Consider the following 12,715-nt stretch of genomic DNA (forward strand, 5'->3'; position numbering starts at 1 on the left):
GTCGGATGCTTAACCGACTGAGCCACCCAGGTGCCACCCAGGCTAACTACTTTATATGCATGATTAATTACCCCATTAATCCTCAAGACAACCCTAGGATATGACCGTTAGTATTATATTTATTTTTCAGAAATTTCTAAAGTTCCTGGAAAGAAGTGTGTTTCACAGGTGGAAAGAAATAAGGGTAAGGGCAGGATTTGGACACAGAGCCGTCTGATTCAACAGCTTTAATTCTTAAACCACTTATTACCTCTAGGGACTGTTAAATAACTCTAAGCTGTTCAAGGGGCTGAGGGTTATCTACTTTTTCTCCTGAATTCCCAAGAAGATTTTGACACAGGCTTTATATGAAATGTCTGTTGGAAAAGCACTGCTGGTTACCTCCAAGAAGGAGGAAAAATCACAGCTCCTTGAAAATAGTATCATTTACTTTCAGAAGAGATCATTTTTGAGGATGAAAATGTAGAGAATGGTGTCCTATCTCTTTTATTCCAGTGAGAACTGTCCAAAGTGGTTTTGGGTTTTGATGCAGCTTTCTGAATGCCCAAGAAACAACAATCATTTTCAAAAACAACAAAGACGTTGATAGGATAAAGCCTTGCTAGACTTTTTTTGAAAAACCTTGTTTGTGATGGAAAGGTAACGAGGGGAAAGAGTATGCTCGATAGCTGTCAGTCCTTCATTCTGGAGGGAGAAGGCTGTGTGGATATTAACCTTCTATAGGAGTGGGAGTATGCTTCATCCTGTGTGAGATCTGTTTATTTTTGCAGACACTGAAGGCAGAGTGGACTCTTTAAACTGACATCCAAGTTCCATTAATATGTGTTTTCATGAAAGAATAACCCACTTTCTGGGTAGCAATGAAAGTACACAGTATTTCATCAATCTATTGTTTCCCTGGAAGGCTGGAGGAAAAGGGCTTGCTCTTCCACTGTGCCTGCACGCTTCCGAGAGCAGCACATGCAGAGTGCACCGAAGGAACTACGAGGTCAGTGAAAAAACTTTGGGAACTTAAAGTAATTCATGTGCTTCTCTATGTGCCACAGCTGTTGTACCGTCTCTTGTTCATTCAAGAGAGCTCAACCTATTATTTCTTAAAAATACGGTCTGCCAGGAAGAGAAAGACAAAAAGTAACTTTGAAATACTCTGTAGCAAAATCTACACAGCCCTACAGTTGCAGATTTTCCTCTTTAACATCTATTTTTCATATGCACCACTGCTCTTTCTTATTTTTCAGGAAATAAAATGCAAAAGAGAATAACATAGCAAATTAAGGAGGGAAGTGGAATAGACATACAGAATACTGGGGTCTTCAATCAACAATACTGGTGTTTGTCTTCATCCCACTGTGCAGAATGAGACAAACACTATTTGAAAATGTTACCAATGTTCTAATATACTAGTAAAATCTTCAGGAAATGATGTCAAATGTCTTATGCTGGAAATGCCACATATGACCATAATGACCTCATTTTAACGAATTAGACCTATCAATTAGACATCAGCAGATCATATAATGACATGAAATCACACTGGAATTCATTTTGTCATCTAGCAGTTAAAATAAATTTCTATATATATATATATATTATACCTATATTTCTATATGTGTATTACATATACGTATATGTACATACATACACACATGTATAAAATATTGTTCAAAAACATAAATCAGATAATTCCATCTCTCTACTTAAAATATCCCAGTGCCTTTTATTAATTAATTAAGCCTCAAGTTTGGTTAACACACAATGTTATATTAGTTTCAGGTGTACAGTATAATGATTTAACAATTATACACATCACTCATCATGATAAGTGTACTTTTAATCCTTTGTATCTATTTCACTCATCCCCTCAACCACTTTGCCTACCTCTTGTTTGGCAACCAGCAGCTTGTTCTCTGTGTTTAGGAGTCTGTTTTTCTGTTTGTCTCTTTTTCTCTTTGTTCATTTGTTTTATTACTTCAATTCCACACATGAGCAAAATCATATGGTATTTGTCTTTCTCTGACTAATCTTTTTCACTTAGCATTATACCCTCTAGGTCCATCCATGTTGTTGCAAATGGCAAGATATAATTTTTTTCTATGGCTGAATAATATTCCACAGTAATATTTTATACACACACACACACACACACACACACACACACACACACACTACATCTTTATCCATTCATCTACTGATGGACACTTGGGGTGCTTCTATATCTTGGCTATTGTAAATAATACTGCAGTAAACATTGGGGTACATATCTTTTTGAATTAGTGTTTTTGTATTCTTTGGTTAAATACCAGTAGTGGAATGACTGGATCAAATGGTTAAGTCTATCTTTCAGTTTTTGAGGAAACTCTGTACTGTTTTCCACAGTGGCTGCACCAAATTACATTCCCACCAACAATGCATGAGGGGTCCTTCTTTTCCACATCTATGCCAAGACTTGTTTTTTCTTGCATTTTTTGGTTTGTTTTTGTTTTTTTGTTTTTTAATTAATGCCATTCTAACAGGTGTGAGGTGATAGCTCCTTGTGGTTTTGGGTTCGGTTTTGTGTGTGTGTGTGTGTGTGTGTGTGTGTGTGTCCCTGATGATTAGTGATGTTGATAATCTTTTGAGGTGTCTGTTGACCATCTGGATGTGTTCTTTGTAGAAATATCTGTTCATGTCTTCTGCCCTTTTTTAATTGGATTTTTTTGGTGTTGAGTTGTATAAGTACTTTAATATTTTGAATATTAATCCCTTATTTGATATATCATTTGTAAATATCTTCTCCTATTCAGTGGGTTGTCTTTTTGTTTTGTAGATGGTTCATTCAGTATGCAGAAGCTTTGTATTCTGATTAAATCCCAATAGTTTAATTTGCTTTTGTTTCTATTGCCAGAGGAGACTTATCTATAAAATATATCCACAGCAATGTCAAATAGATTATTACTTATGTTTTCTTCTAGGAATTTTATGGTTTCAGGTTTCACATTTAGGTTTTTAATCCATTTTGGGTTTATTTTTGTGTATGGTGTAAGAAAATGGTCTAGTTTCATTCTTTCGCATGTTGCCATTCAGTTTTCCCAACACTTGTTGAAGAGACTGCCTTTTTCCTATTGTGTATTCTTGTTTGCTTTGTTAGAGAAATACCCCAATGTCTTATCTGTGCACTGACAATAAAATTCAGCTTTCTTCCCATGATTTCATAGGTCATTCATGATCTTATGTATCTGGATTCACTTTCACCATCCTCCTTGCTCACTATGTTCCAGCCACACTGGATTTCCTTTGAGCACAAGCAGCTCATTCTGCTTATGGTCTTTGCAGCTGCTTGACCCACTGTCTACAACATTTTCTTCCCAACTCAGCATCTAATCTGTTTATTATTTAGGCTTTGTCAAACAGGTCTCTGCTCTCTTCAGAGAGACTTCCCCTGACTCCTCTATCTATCAGCAACATCCTACTCCATCAATAGACTACTATCATAGCACTAGTTATCTGAAATGATCTTATGTGTCTGCATTGTTTTGTGTCTGTCTCTGCTTGTAAGACCTAAACTCCTTGAGAGCTCAGATCTTATTTATTTTATTCACTCCTATTTTTCTCAGCACCTAGTATAATATTTGCTGAATGAAATGAATTTTTGCTTAATATATGCTCTTCAATGATAATCTGTAATATAGAGAAAATTAGGGGAAGAAAGCTCACTCATAGTCATAGCATTTTAATTCAAGTGCAGTAAATTTGAATATATTTCCTTCCAACATTCTTTCCTCTATTATTTAAACCATAATGTGTATTCCAATTTGTATCATACTATTTCTTAATGGTTATGTCTGCTTACTTCTTTCAGAATCATTTTTATTCATTTGATGCCCCAAGAAACCTCGTGAAAAAGCAAAATGAAGCTAGTATTACCATTGTATAAATAAAGCTAGATGCCATTCTTGCCCAATGTCACACAACTGGTGGCTGAGCACGACGTCGTGGCCTGGCTCATTTTCTCAGCCTTACTGTCCAGAACTTCTTTCATCAATGGTCTGCTCATTTTCTCACAAAATATGTCATTTCCCGTCACCATCCCTTATCCCATTGATCCCAAATCGCTTCTTTCCTGCTAATTCAATTCTCCCTCCAAGACCGTGCCTCTTTTGATAAATCTGGACAATCTCAATTCATTATACTTATTTCTCTTCAAATAAATATTTACAACTCACTATCTATGTCATCATTTCACACTTAGCCTATGATAATTAGCTTATAAACTTAATGTAAGTATTCTGTCTAATCTAATATCTATTCCTTGTTTAAAGTCCAATTTGTATAGAAATATGTTTCTATGTCTATCTCATAACTTAATTGAATAATATGGAAAATAACAACCATATTTGGTTCATTATATTCCCTTCCCCCACAACCATGCCTATATGTCTATATTTACTAATAAATGAATCATTCACAACATATTTACCCAACTCCTTTGTGCCAGGAATTTTCTAGGTCCTGGGGATATAACAATGAACAAAACAGACAATACCCCTGCTGTCATTAAGCTTCATTCTGGTAATAAGAGTAAAAAACTAATACATCATAAAAGGATGAGTATTAAATTTCAGAGAACTATAAAGAACTCTGAATGAAAAGTTGAAAAGAGGGTAAATCTAAGCTTGAAGCCTTCACAGAAGAGGAGGCAATTAATTTGGACCTTGAAGGATGAGCTGAAACTTACTACATAAAATGGAAGGCAAAGGTCATCCCAGGCACAAACAATATCCTGCTCAGTAGTATAGAGATGTGAAGAATAAGAGTATGTAATTTAAAAAATTGGCACAGAAAGTCATAGATTATTTCACTAACTTATACATTTCCAGCTCTACATTAGATGTACTGAGTTTTATTGAACTTGGCCCTGCCAGGGGCATATTATTACCAAAAGTGTAAATCTTCCCTCCTTTTCCTTAGGTGAATGCCTGTGAATGCAACAATAGTGCAACATACTCAAAATATTTATTAAGAGTGACCTTGATGTGCATTAGTTAACAATAATGAAGTCCAAGTATTTCAGTCAATCTCACTAAAATTTACTGCAAATATAAGTCCTGTATGCCCTGAATGTCTAACCAATCTTCACTATGTCCACAATCATCTTTGATTATAACCTGGATTGTTGCCCTTTAAATACACTAAGGCAAACCAGTTAGATAAGCACAACTTGATTAATGCAGAATTCTTTTTTTTTTTTTTTTTTTTTCATTTAAAAAATCTTTAGAGAACTTTCTGCCTGGGGAATTCTTGCTCATCTGTGAAATAGCTTTTGGGGAAACCTTAATAATTTAAGAATTCATTTCAGCAAATATGAAACTCATCCTCCCACTTTTTTTTTGGAAACCAATTGTAAATTACAGGATAATTCAAAAGAGAAATATATGTTTAGGGATCAGATATAATTAACCCAGTTTTGGTCCCAAAATGTAGTGAGGCTCAAATAGGAACAAAATCTTTTGAAAAGAAGAGCAGAGAATAATGCATAAAACAAAACAGGTCATTCTATACTCACCCCCAAAAATTTGGCAGAGGAAGTTTATTGACTTCCAAAATATCATCGTAAGAGATTAATGACATATATTTATAGTAAAAGATGGCAGAAGGAGGGTCTAATTTGTGTGGCCAATGCATAGTTTAAGCATATCTAAGGGCTGGTGGAGCAGGCTTTTCATGGAATGTTTTCATTTGCAGAAAGGTCCAGGGTAATATCAGAGAAGAAATTCATGTTAAGAGAAGAGAATCAAGGCCAAAAGAACGAGGTAGATTTGGGAAGAGTGGGGCGTTTTTAACTAGGGTGATTAGATTACATTCTGACCCATTCCTGCAGATGTACGTTGGCATTTTAGGGGGCCAGTGTCTCTGTTAAACAGTAAACAAGAGCATAAGAATTTGGGGCACCTCTTGGCTCATCCAACTCTTGGTTTCGGCTCAGATCATGATCTCATACTTTTGTTGAGTTCAAGCCCCTTGTCAGGCTCTGCACTGGCAGGGAGGAGCTCACTAGGGATTCTCTGTCTCCTCTCATTCTGATCCTCCCCCACTCACACTATCTCTGTCTCTCTCAAAATAAACAAATTAATTGAAAAGAAAACATAAAACCTCTCCCAGTTGTAAAATAAATAGGTCATGAAGATGCAAGGTACAGCATGATGAGTACAGTTAGTAACACTGTGTTGTATAGTTAAAAGTTGCTAAGGAAGTAGATCTTAAAAGTTCTTGTCCTAAGAAAAACCTCTGCATTTGTGTTGGTGATGGATGTTAACTATACTTATTGTGGTGATCATGTCACAATATCTACATATATAGAATCATTATGTTGTACACCTGAAAGTAACATATTTTATGTCAATTGCATGTCAATAAAAAATAAAATCCAAATTAATCATTTTATATATAAGTATAAAAACTGATTCTTCTCAGAGGCTGCAGAAGATTGGCAGGAGCAACGGCAAAGGACAGTGAGGCAGGCATTGCAGGGCAACGGAAGGTCGAGCAGTCACCAAGATGCGGGGCAACACACTTAGGGAACAACATTGGTTCCCAGGAAACCGGCCTTGATAGTCCAGGAGAAACGCTCTCATCTAAATCAGGTGCAGGTGAGTCTCCAGGTGTGATTTGTCCTGGGACAAAATTTCTCTCCATCTGTGGGTCTATGAAACTTGAAAATGAATTGCTTCTAAAATACAGTGGTGTATACACAAACATAAACTCAAAATGGATGAAAGACCTAAGTGTGAGACAGAAACTGTCAAAACCCTAGAGAAGAAAACAGGCAACAACCTCTCTGACCTCAGCCGCAGCAACTTCTTGCTTGAAATGTCTCCAAAGACAAGGGGAATAAAAGCAAAAATGAACTACTGGGACCTCATCAAGATAAAAAGTTTCTGCACATGGGGTGCCTGGGTGGCTTAGTCGGTTAAGCGTCCGACTTTCACTTAGGTCATGATCTCGCAGTTTGTGGGTTCGAGCCCCACGTTGGGCTCTGTGCTGACAGCTAGCTCAGAGCCTGGAGCCTATTTCAGAGTCTGTATCTCCCTCTCTCTCTGACCCTTCCCTGCTCATGCTGTCTCTCTCTCTCTCCTAGAAATAAATAAAAATATTTAAAAAAAAAAGATTCTGTACAGCAAAGGAAACAATCAACAAAACTAAAAGGCAATTGACAGAATGGGAGAAGATATTTGCAAATGACATATTGGATAAAGGATTAGTATCCAAAATCTACAAAGAACTTAACAAACTGAACACCCAAAAAACAAATAATCCAGTGAAGAAATGGGCAGAAGACGTGAATAGACACTCTTCCAAAAAAGACATCCAGATGCCCAATAGACACATGAAAAGATGCTCAATATCACTTATCATCAGGGAAATACAAATCAAAACCACACTGAGATACCACCTTACACCAGTCAGCATGGCTAAAATTAACAACTCAGGAAACAAAAGATGTTGGTGAGGATATGGAAAAATGGGAACCGTCTTGCACTGTTAGTGGGATGCAAACTGGTGCAGCCACTCTGGAAAACAGTGTGGAGTTTCCTCAAAAAATTAACAATAGAACTCCCCTATGACCCAGAAATAGCACAACTAGAAATTTATCCAAAGGATACAGGAGTGCTGATGCATAGAGGCACATGTATCCCAATGTTTACAGCAGCACTATCAACAATAGCCAAATTATGGAAAGAGCCCAAATGTCCACCCACTGATGAATGCATAAAGATGTGGTTTATATATACAATGGAATACTACTTGGCAATGAGAAAGAATGAAGTCCTGCCATTTGCAGCAATGTGGATGGAACTAGAGGGTATTATGGTAAGTGAAATAAGTCAGTCAGAAAAAGACAGATATCATATGTTTTCACTCATATGTGGAACTTGATAAACTTAACAAAAGACCATGGGTGAAGCAAAGGGGAAAAATAGTTTCAAACAGAGAAGAGGCAAACCATAAGAGACTCTTAAATACAGAGAACAAACTGAGGGTTGATTGGGGGTGGGGTATAGGGAGAGGGGAAAATGGGTAATGAGCATTGAAGAGGGCACCTGTTGGGATGAGCACTGGGTGTTATACGTAAGTGATGAACCACAGGAATCTACCTCTGAAACCAAGAGTATACCCTATACACTGTATGTTAGCTAACTTGACAATAAATTATATTAAAAAAATAAAATAGAGTGGTGTAATAGGTATGTGACAGACATTTCCATTTCGAAAAGAAGAAATTAGAAGGCATGAAGGGTCACAGGTACCAAGAAAGTTTAACATAGCGGGTCAAATTCCATTAGGTTTCAAGACCTGAAAATAATCCTCTGTTGCTCAAAGCACTCTCCTCTGGCCTACAACAGTTCTACTGGCCTCTGCTTCTTTATCCCCTTCAGTCCAAGGTGACAGCATTTCTGCTGAAACGACATTCCTAAAAGCTTATGGGTCCCCTGTGTACCTCCTGGGGATCTAGGCTATTACACAAGAGAGCTCTCCACAGATCTCTCCTGGATAACTCCACCTCTATCCCTTGCCTCTGCTGAGATGGTTGAGAGGAACTGTGAATCACATGCCTACTGTGTTCTGCAAAAATTTTCAACCACACCCTCGGCCTTCTCTTTAGAGCAACACTTTCTTAACAATGAGTCTCCTAATATTAGCTTTTATTTTTGTAACCTAGATAGGCTGAGAGAGTCTCATATCATTAAGTACTGTTCTATTTTGTTGAGTAGTTTCTTTCCTCTTGCATTTTACTACATTCATTAAGGAAAAAGCAGGCTGCACCTTCAACATTTTGCTGGGAAATCTCCTCAGCTAAACAGTATATTCATTGCTTGAAAGTTCCGCTTTCTACACAACTGGAGGACACATCATAAATTTTATGCCACTATGTAACGAGGATTACCTTCCCTCTAGTTTCTGATAGTGGGTTCCTCATTTCCTTCTGAGAACTTCACCAGAAGTGGTTTCAACATTCACGTTTCTACCAACAGTCTCTGAAAGGCAATCTTCAAAGATCCTCTATCCAAACAAGGTAATATTCGTGGAGTTTTGGGAATGAGGACATAACTTTTGGGGACGACCATTCAACTTTATACAAGAGGTAAGTCAAGAATGTAAGATCCTGACTGCTGTTTACCTGGTCCATTTTTCAGGGTTATGTATGTGTATAGTGAACAGCCTTGATATATCTTCCTCCAGGACAAAAAAAAAGGCTTGCTGACTTCTTTTTGTAAAATACAGGTTCCTCTGTGCACAGAGGAACTGTTCCACAGTTCCTAATGCAACTTAGCGTGTACACCAGCGTCCATTTGGACACCTTCACATACTCTCCATGAGACTTCATGGGGAAGCAAAAGTGTTACTGATATTAACATGTTCATGAGCATGCTGCTTGTTATATGGTGAGTAATAAAGTCCTTGTCTCCAACTCAGGAATCTCGTGTCATCTGTCAGCATCAATGAAACAGTAATAGGCTAACGTATTAGCTTGTACATAGGGCAAAATAAGTTCTAGCCCTGACAGATTGGAGAACAAAAACTCCACAGTCAGGAAGTTGGAGGTTGAATGACAATGAAAATGAATACCTCCTGGGAGTTCAGAAAAATCTTGGGAGAGCATTGAATTCTCCTACAAGAGTGGAATAGGGATTTGAAGGAGTCTTATCACAATTTTTAGAAGCAGAGAGACTCTGGCTAACATCTAGGTAATACTTCCCTGCCTAATGGCTTGTGTCTACTTTTTTTTTTTTTTTTTTGAAAACAAATAGTATATGCATGTATCATTTATTTGACAACTACTCTGTACTCATATTAAAGAAATATGTGCATCACTTCCATGGCCAGAGATAAGTCCATTAATATATTATTAAGGCTAAAGGGGTGTTATGGATGAATTGCAATCCCCAAGTTCCTCTATTGAAATCCTAAGTCCTAGTGTGATTATATTTAAAAATAGGGCCTTTAAGGAGATAATTAAGGTTAAAAGAGGTCATAACGTGGAACCCTACTCTGACAAGACTGGTGTCCACATAAAGGAAGAGTACCAGACAGTTCTCTCTCCATGTGCTCCCAGAGGTAAGGCCGTGTGAGGACACACGAAGGCGGCAGGCCACACGTCAGAAAGGAGGTCTCACCACAAACCAACTCTGATGGCTCCTTGATCTTGGGTGACCAGAACTGTGAGAAAAATAAATTTCTGTTGTTAAAGCCACCCAGTCTGTGATATTTTGTTAATGGCTGGCCCAGCAGAATGAGACAGGGAGAAAGATTATACCAAAGATTTTTCATTTACTCTTCTGAGTTTGAACGATAATTCTGCCAGTCCACGCATGTGCATTTCTAAATACAGGAGAGATATATACTAATTCCACTTATATCTTTTAAGCTCACATTTTGTGTGAAAAAAAATTCAAAGTTTTTCCCTGACAAAATAACTGCATCAAGCCTTGGACTGCTGTGGCACGTAGATGATTTTGAGGGCCTTTCACCTTTTTTGATCTTGCAGGCAATAAACATCTTCAAAAGTCTACCGTAAATTCTTCTTAAATTCACTCATTATGACTTAGTACTTCCTGAGAACTCAATGGATTCTCTTTTTTTCATAAAGATGAGGAGGGTGAGTTGCCATCTGGCAGACTCACTGTCTCCTAGTGGCCTAGAGGAATGGGAATGCCCAATCCTCTATTCATTTTCTATTTTCACATTTTATTCTTAAATTCCTTCTGTGTGAAAGGAGAAATCCTCCTTCGCCCTCTCTCACAGAATAGCATTCTTAGCAAGTCAATGCCTGCCGAATAACTTGCTCAGTAACAAGATATGCCTCACATATCCTGAGGCAATGTATGGAAACAACAGGCATAACTGAAGTGAATATTTCCTCTATTAAATCTCTATTCACAGGCCACTTCTCTATAAACTTTGGTTCTGGTCTTCCTCTCCAATGCATGCCTACATACACCCTTCTTCTAACTCCCTTGATACTCGCGATTTGTATTTCTTACTGTGGTGGACTGCCTTGAAAAGTTACTCCACCAGCCTCCTGTGTGAGCTCCTCCTGGAGAGCTGTGACATCATTCCCTCTCCACCTGTCTGATCTCACCTCCTGTCGTATTCCTTCAGCTCACTCAGCTGGACTCTGGCTTTTCCTTCAACACATGCTGACTTCTAGCCTCTTGCATAGTTCCCTCTGCATGGAATATTCTTTTCCCAGAAATTGTCACACATGCTGACTTCTAGCCTCTTGCATAGTTCCCTCTGCATGGAATATTCTTTTCCCAGAAATTGTCACACATGCTGACTTCTAGCCTCTTGCATAGTTCCCTCTGCATGGAATATTCTTTTCCCAGAAATTGTCAAGTTCACTCTTGCTGCCTTTGTGTTTCATCAAACATCAGTCTATCAGAGCTGTCTTTCCTCACTACCTGTGGTAGTCAGGTGACCTCCAGTGATACACCTCCCCTGTTATTCATGTCTTTGTGTGATCCTCTCCCCTGTGACTTCAAACCAATAAAAGTGAAGATTCAAAACAGAATGGAATGCCCTAGGATGTATCACTTCTGCGACTACATTACATAAGACTGTAACTTCTGTCTTGCTAACAGATGCAACTCCTTCTTTATCTTTGATGAAGCAGAGACCCAAAGGGCGAGGAACTCTGGGCAGCCTCCAGTGAAAGCTAGTGAGGAACTGAGGCCCTCAGCCTAACAGCCCAAGAGAAAATGAATCCTGCCAACAACCAAAGTGGGCAGAAGTGGATCTCTCCTCAGGTAGGCATTCAGATGAAGCCCCAGGCCTGATCCACACCTTGAACGCAGCTTTATGAGATACCCTGAAGCAGGGGACCCCAGTGAGGCCAGGCCCAAGTTCCTGACCCACAGAAACTGTAAGATAATAAATGTATATTATTTGAAGTCATTGCCTATGGTAATGTGTTCTGTAGTAATAGATAACTAACACAGAGCCCCGTGTGAAATAATACATGCCCGTTTCCCACCCCTGCCCAGCATTTTCTATCTCCCTTACTCTGCTGTATTTTTAATAATGCATCACTACCTCACATGTTGGAAATCTATCTTTTTTATTTGTCTGCCTCCCTCATTGGAATCTGTATGGGGAGATCTAAGTTTTGTTGGAACTGAAACTTCTACAATTCAGGGCAGAGTGACTTTTTAAGGAAAAAAACGATAAAATTATGAAACTGAATTCAGGTATTAAATACTTAATAAGAATGAGAAAACAATCCTAGGAAATTACATATTTTTAAAAGCTGAAAAATCTGAAAAACTAATACACATTTTTGCTGATTGCCTGACATACTTCTGTAGCACCCTTTTCCTATAGTTTTTGGCTCTTTATCTTTTAATTACCTCTTCACTTCAACAATTTTATAAAATTATATTGTCTAAATGTATTCAATATTTTTTGGCATGGTAAGTTGAATTTTATTTTTTTAGGTTTATTATTATTATTATTAACATTTATTTATTTTGAGAAACAGAGAGCATGAGCAGGGGAGGGGCAGAGAAAGAGGAGAGAGAGAGAATCCCAAGCAGGCTCTCTGCTGGAGGCTGACGTGGGGCTCGAACCCGAGAACTGTGAAATTATGATCTGAACTGAAACAGAGAGTTGGACACTGACCTCACTGAGCCACCCAGGTGCTCCAGTAAGTTGAATTAAAAAAAAAATTACTATATAA

General features: G+C 38.0%; 1 protein-coding gene across 2 annotated transcripts in view; it reads right to left on the bottom strand.

Annotated features, from left to right (window-relative positions):
* Positions 1-12,715, bottom strand: part of ITGA2 (integrin subunit alpha 2) — a 109,186-nt gene that overhangs the window by 80,190 nt on the left and 16,281 nt on the right. The window lies entirely within an intron of this gene.

This window comes from Hyaena hyaena, unplaced genomic scaffold, assembly GCF_003009895.1.
Source record: "Hyaena hyaena isolate Hyena2069 unplaced genomic scaffold, ASM300989v1 scaffold_564, whole genome shotgun sequence".
In the NCBI taxonomy this organism is placed as follows: domain Eukaryota; kingdom Metazoa; phylum Chordata; class Mammalia; order Carnivora; family Hyaenidae; genus Hyaena; species Hyaena hyaena.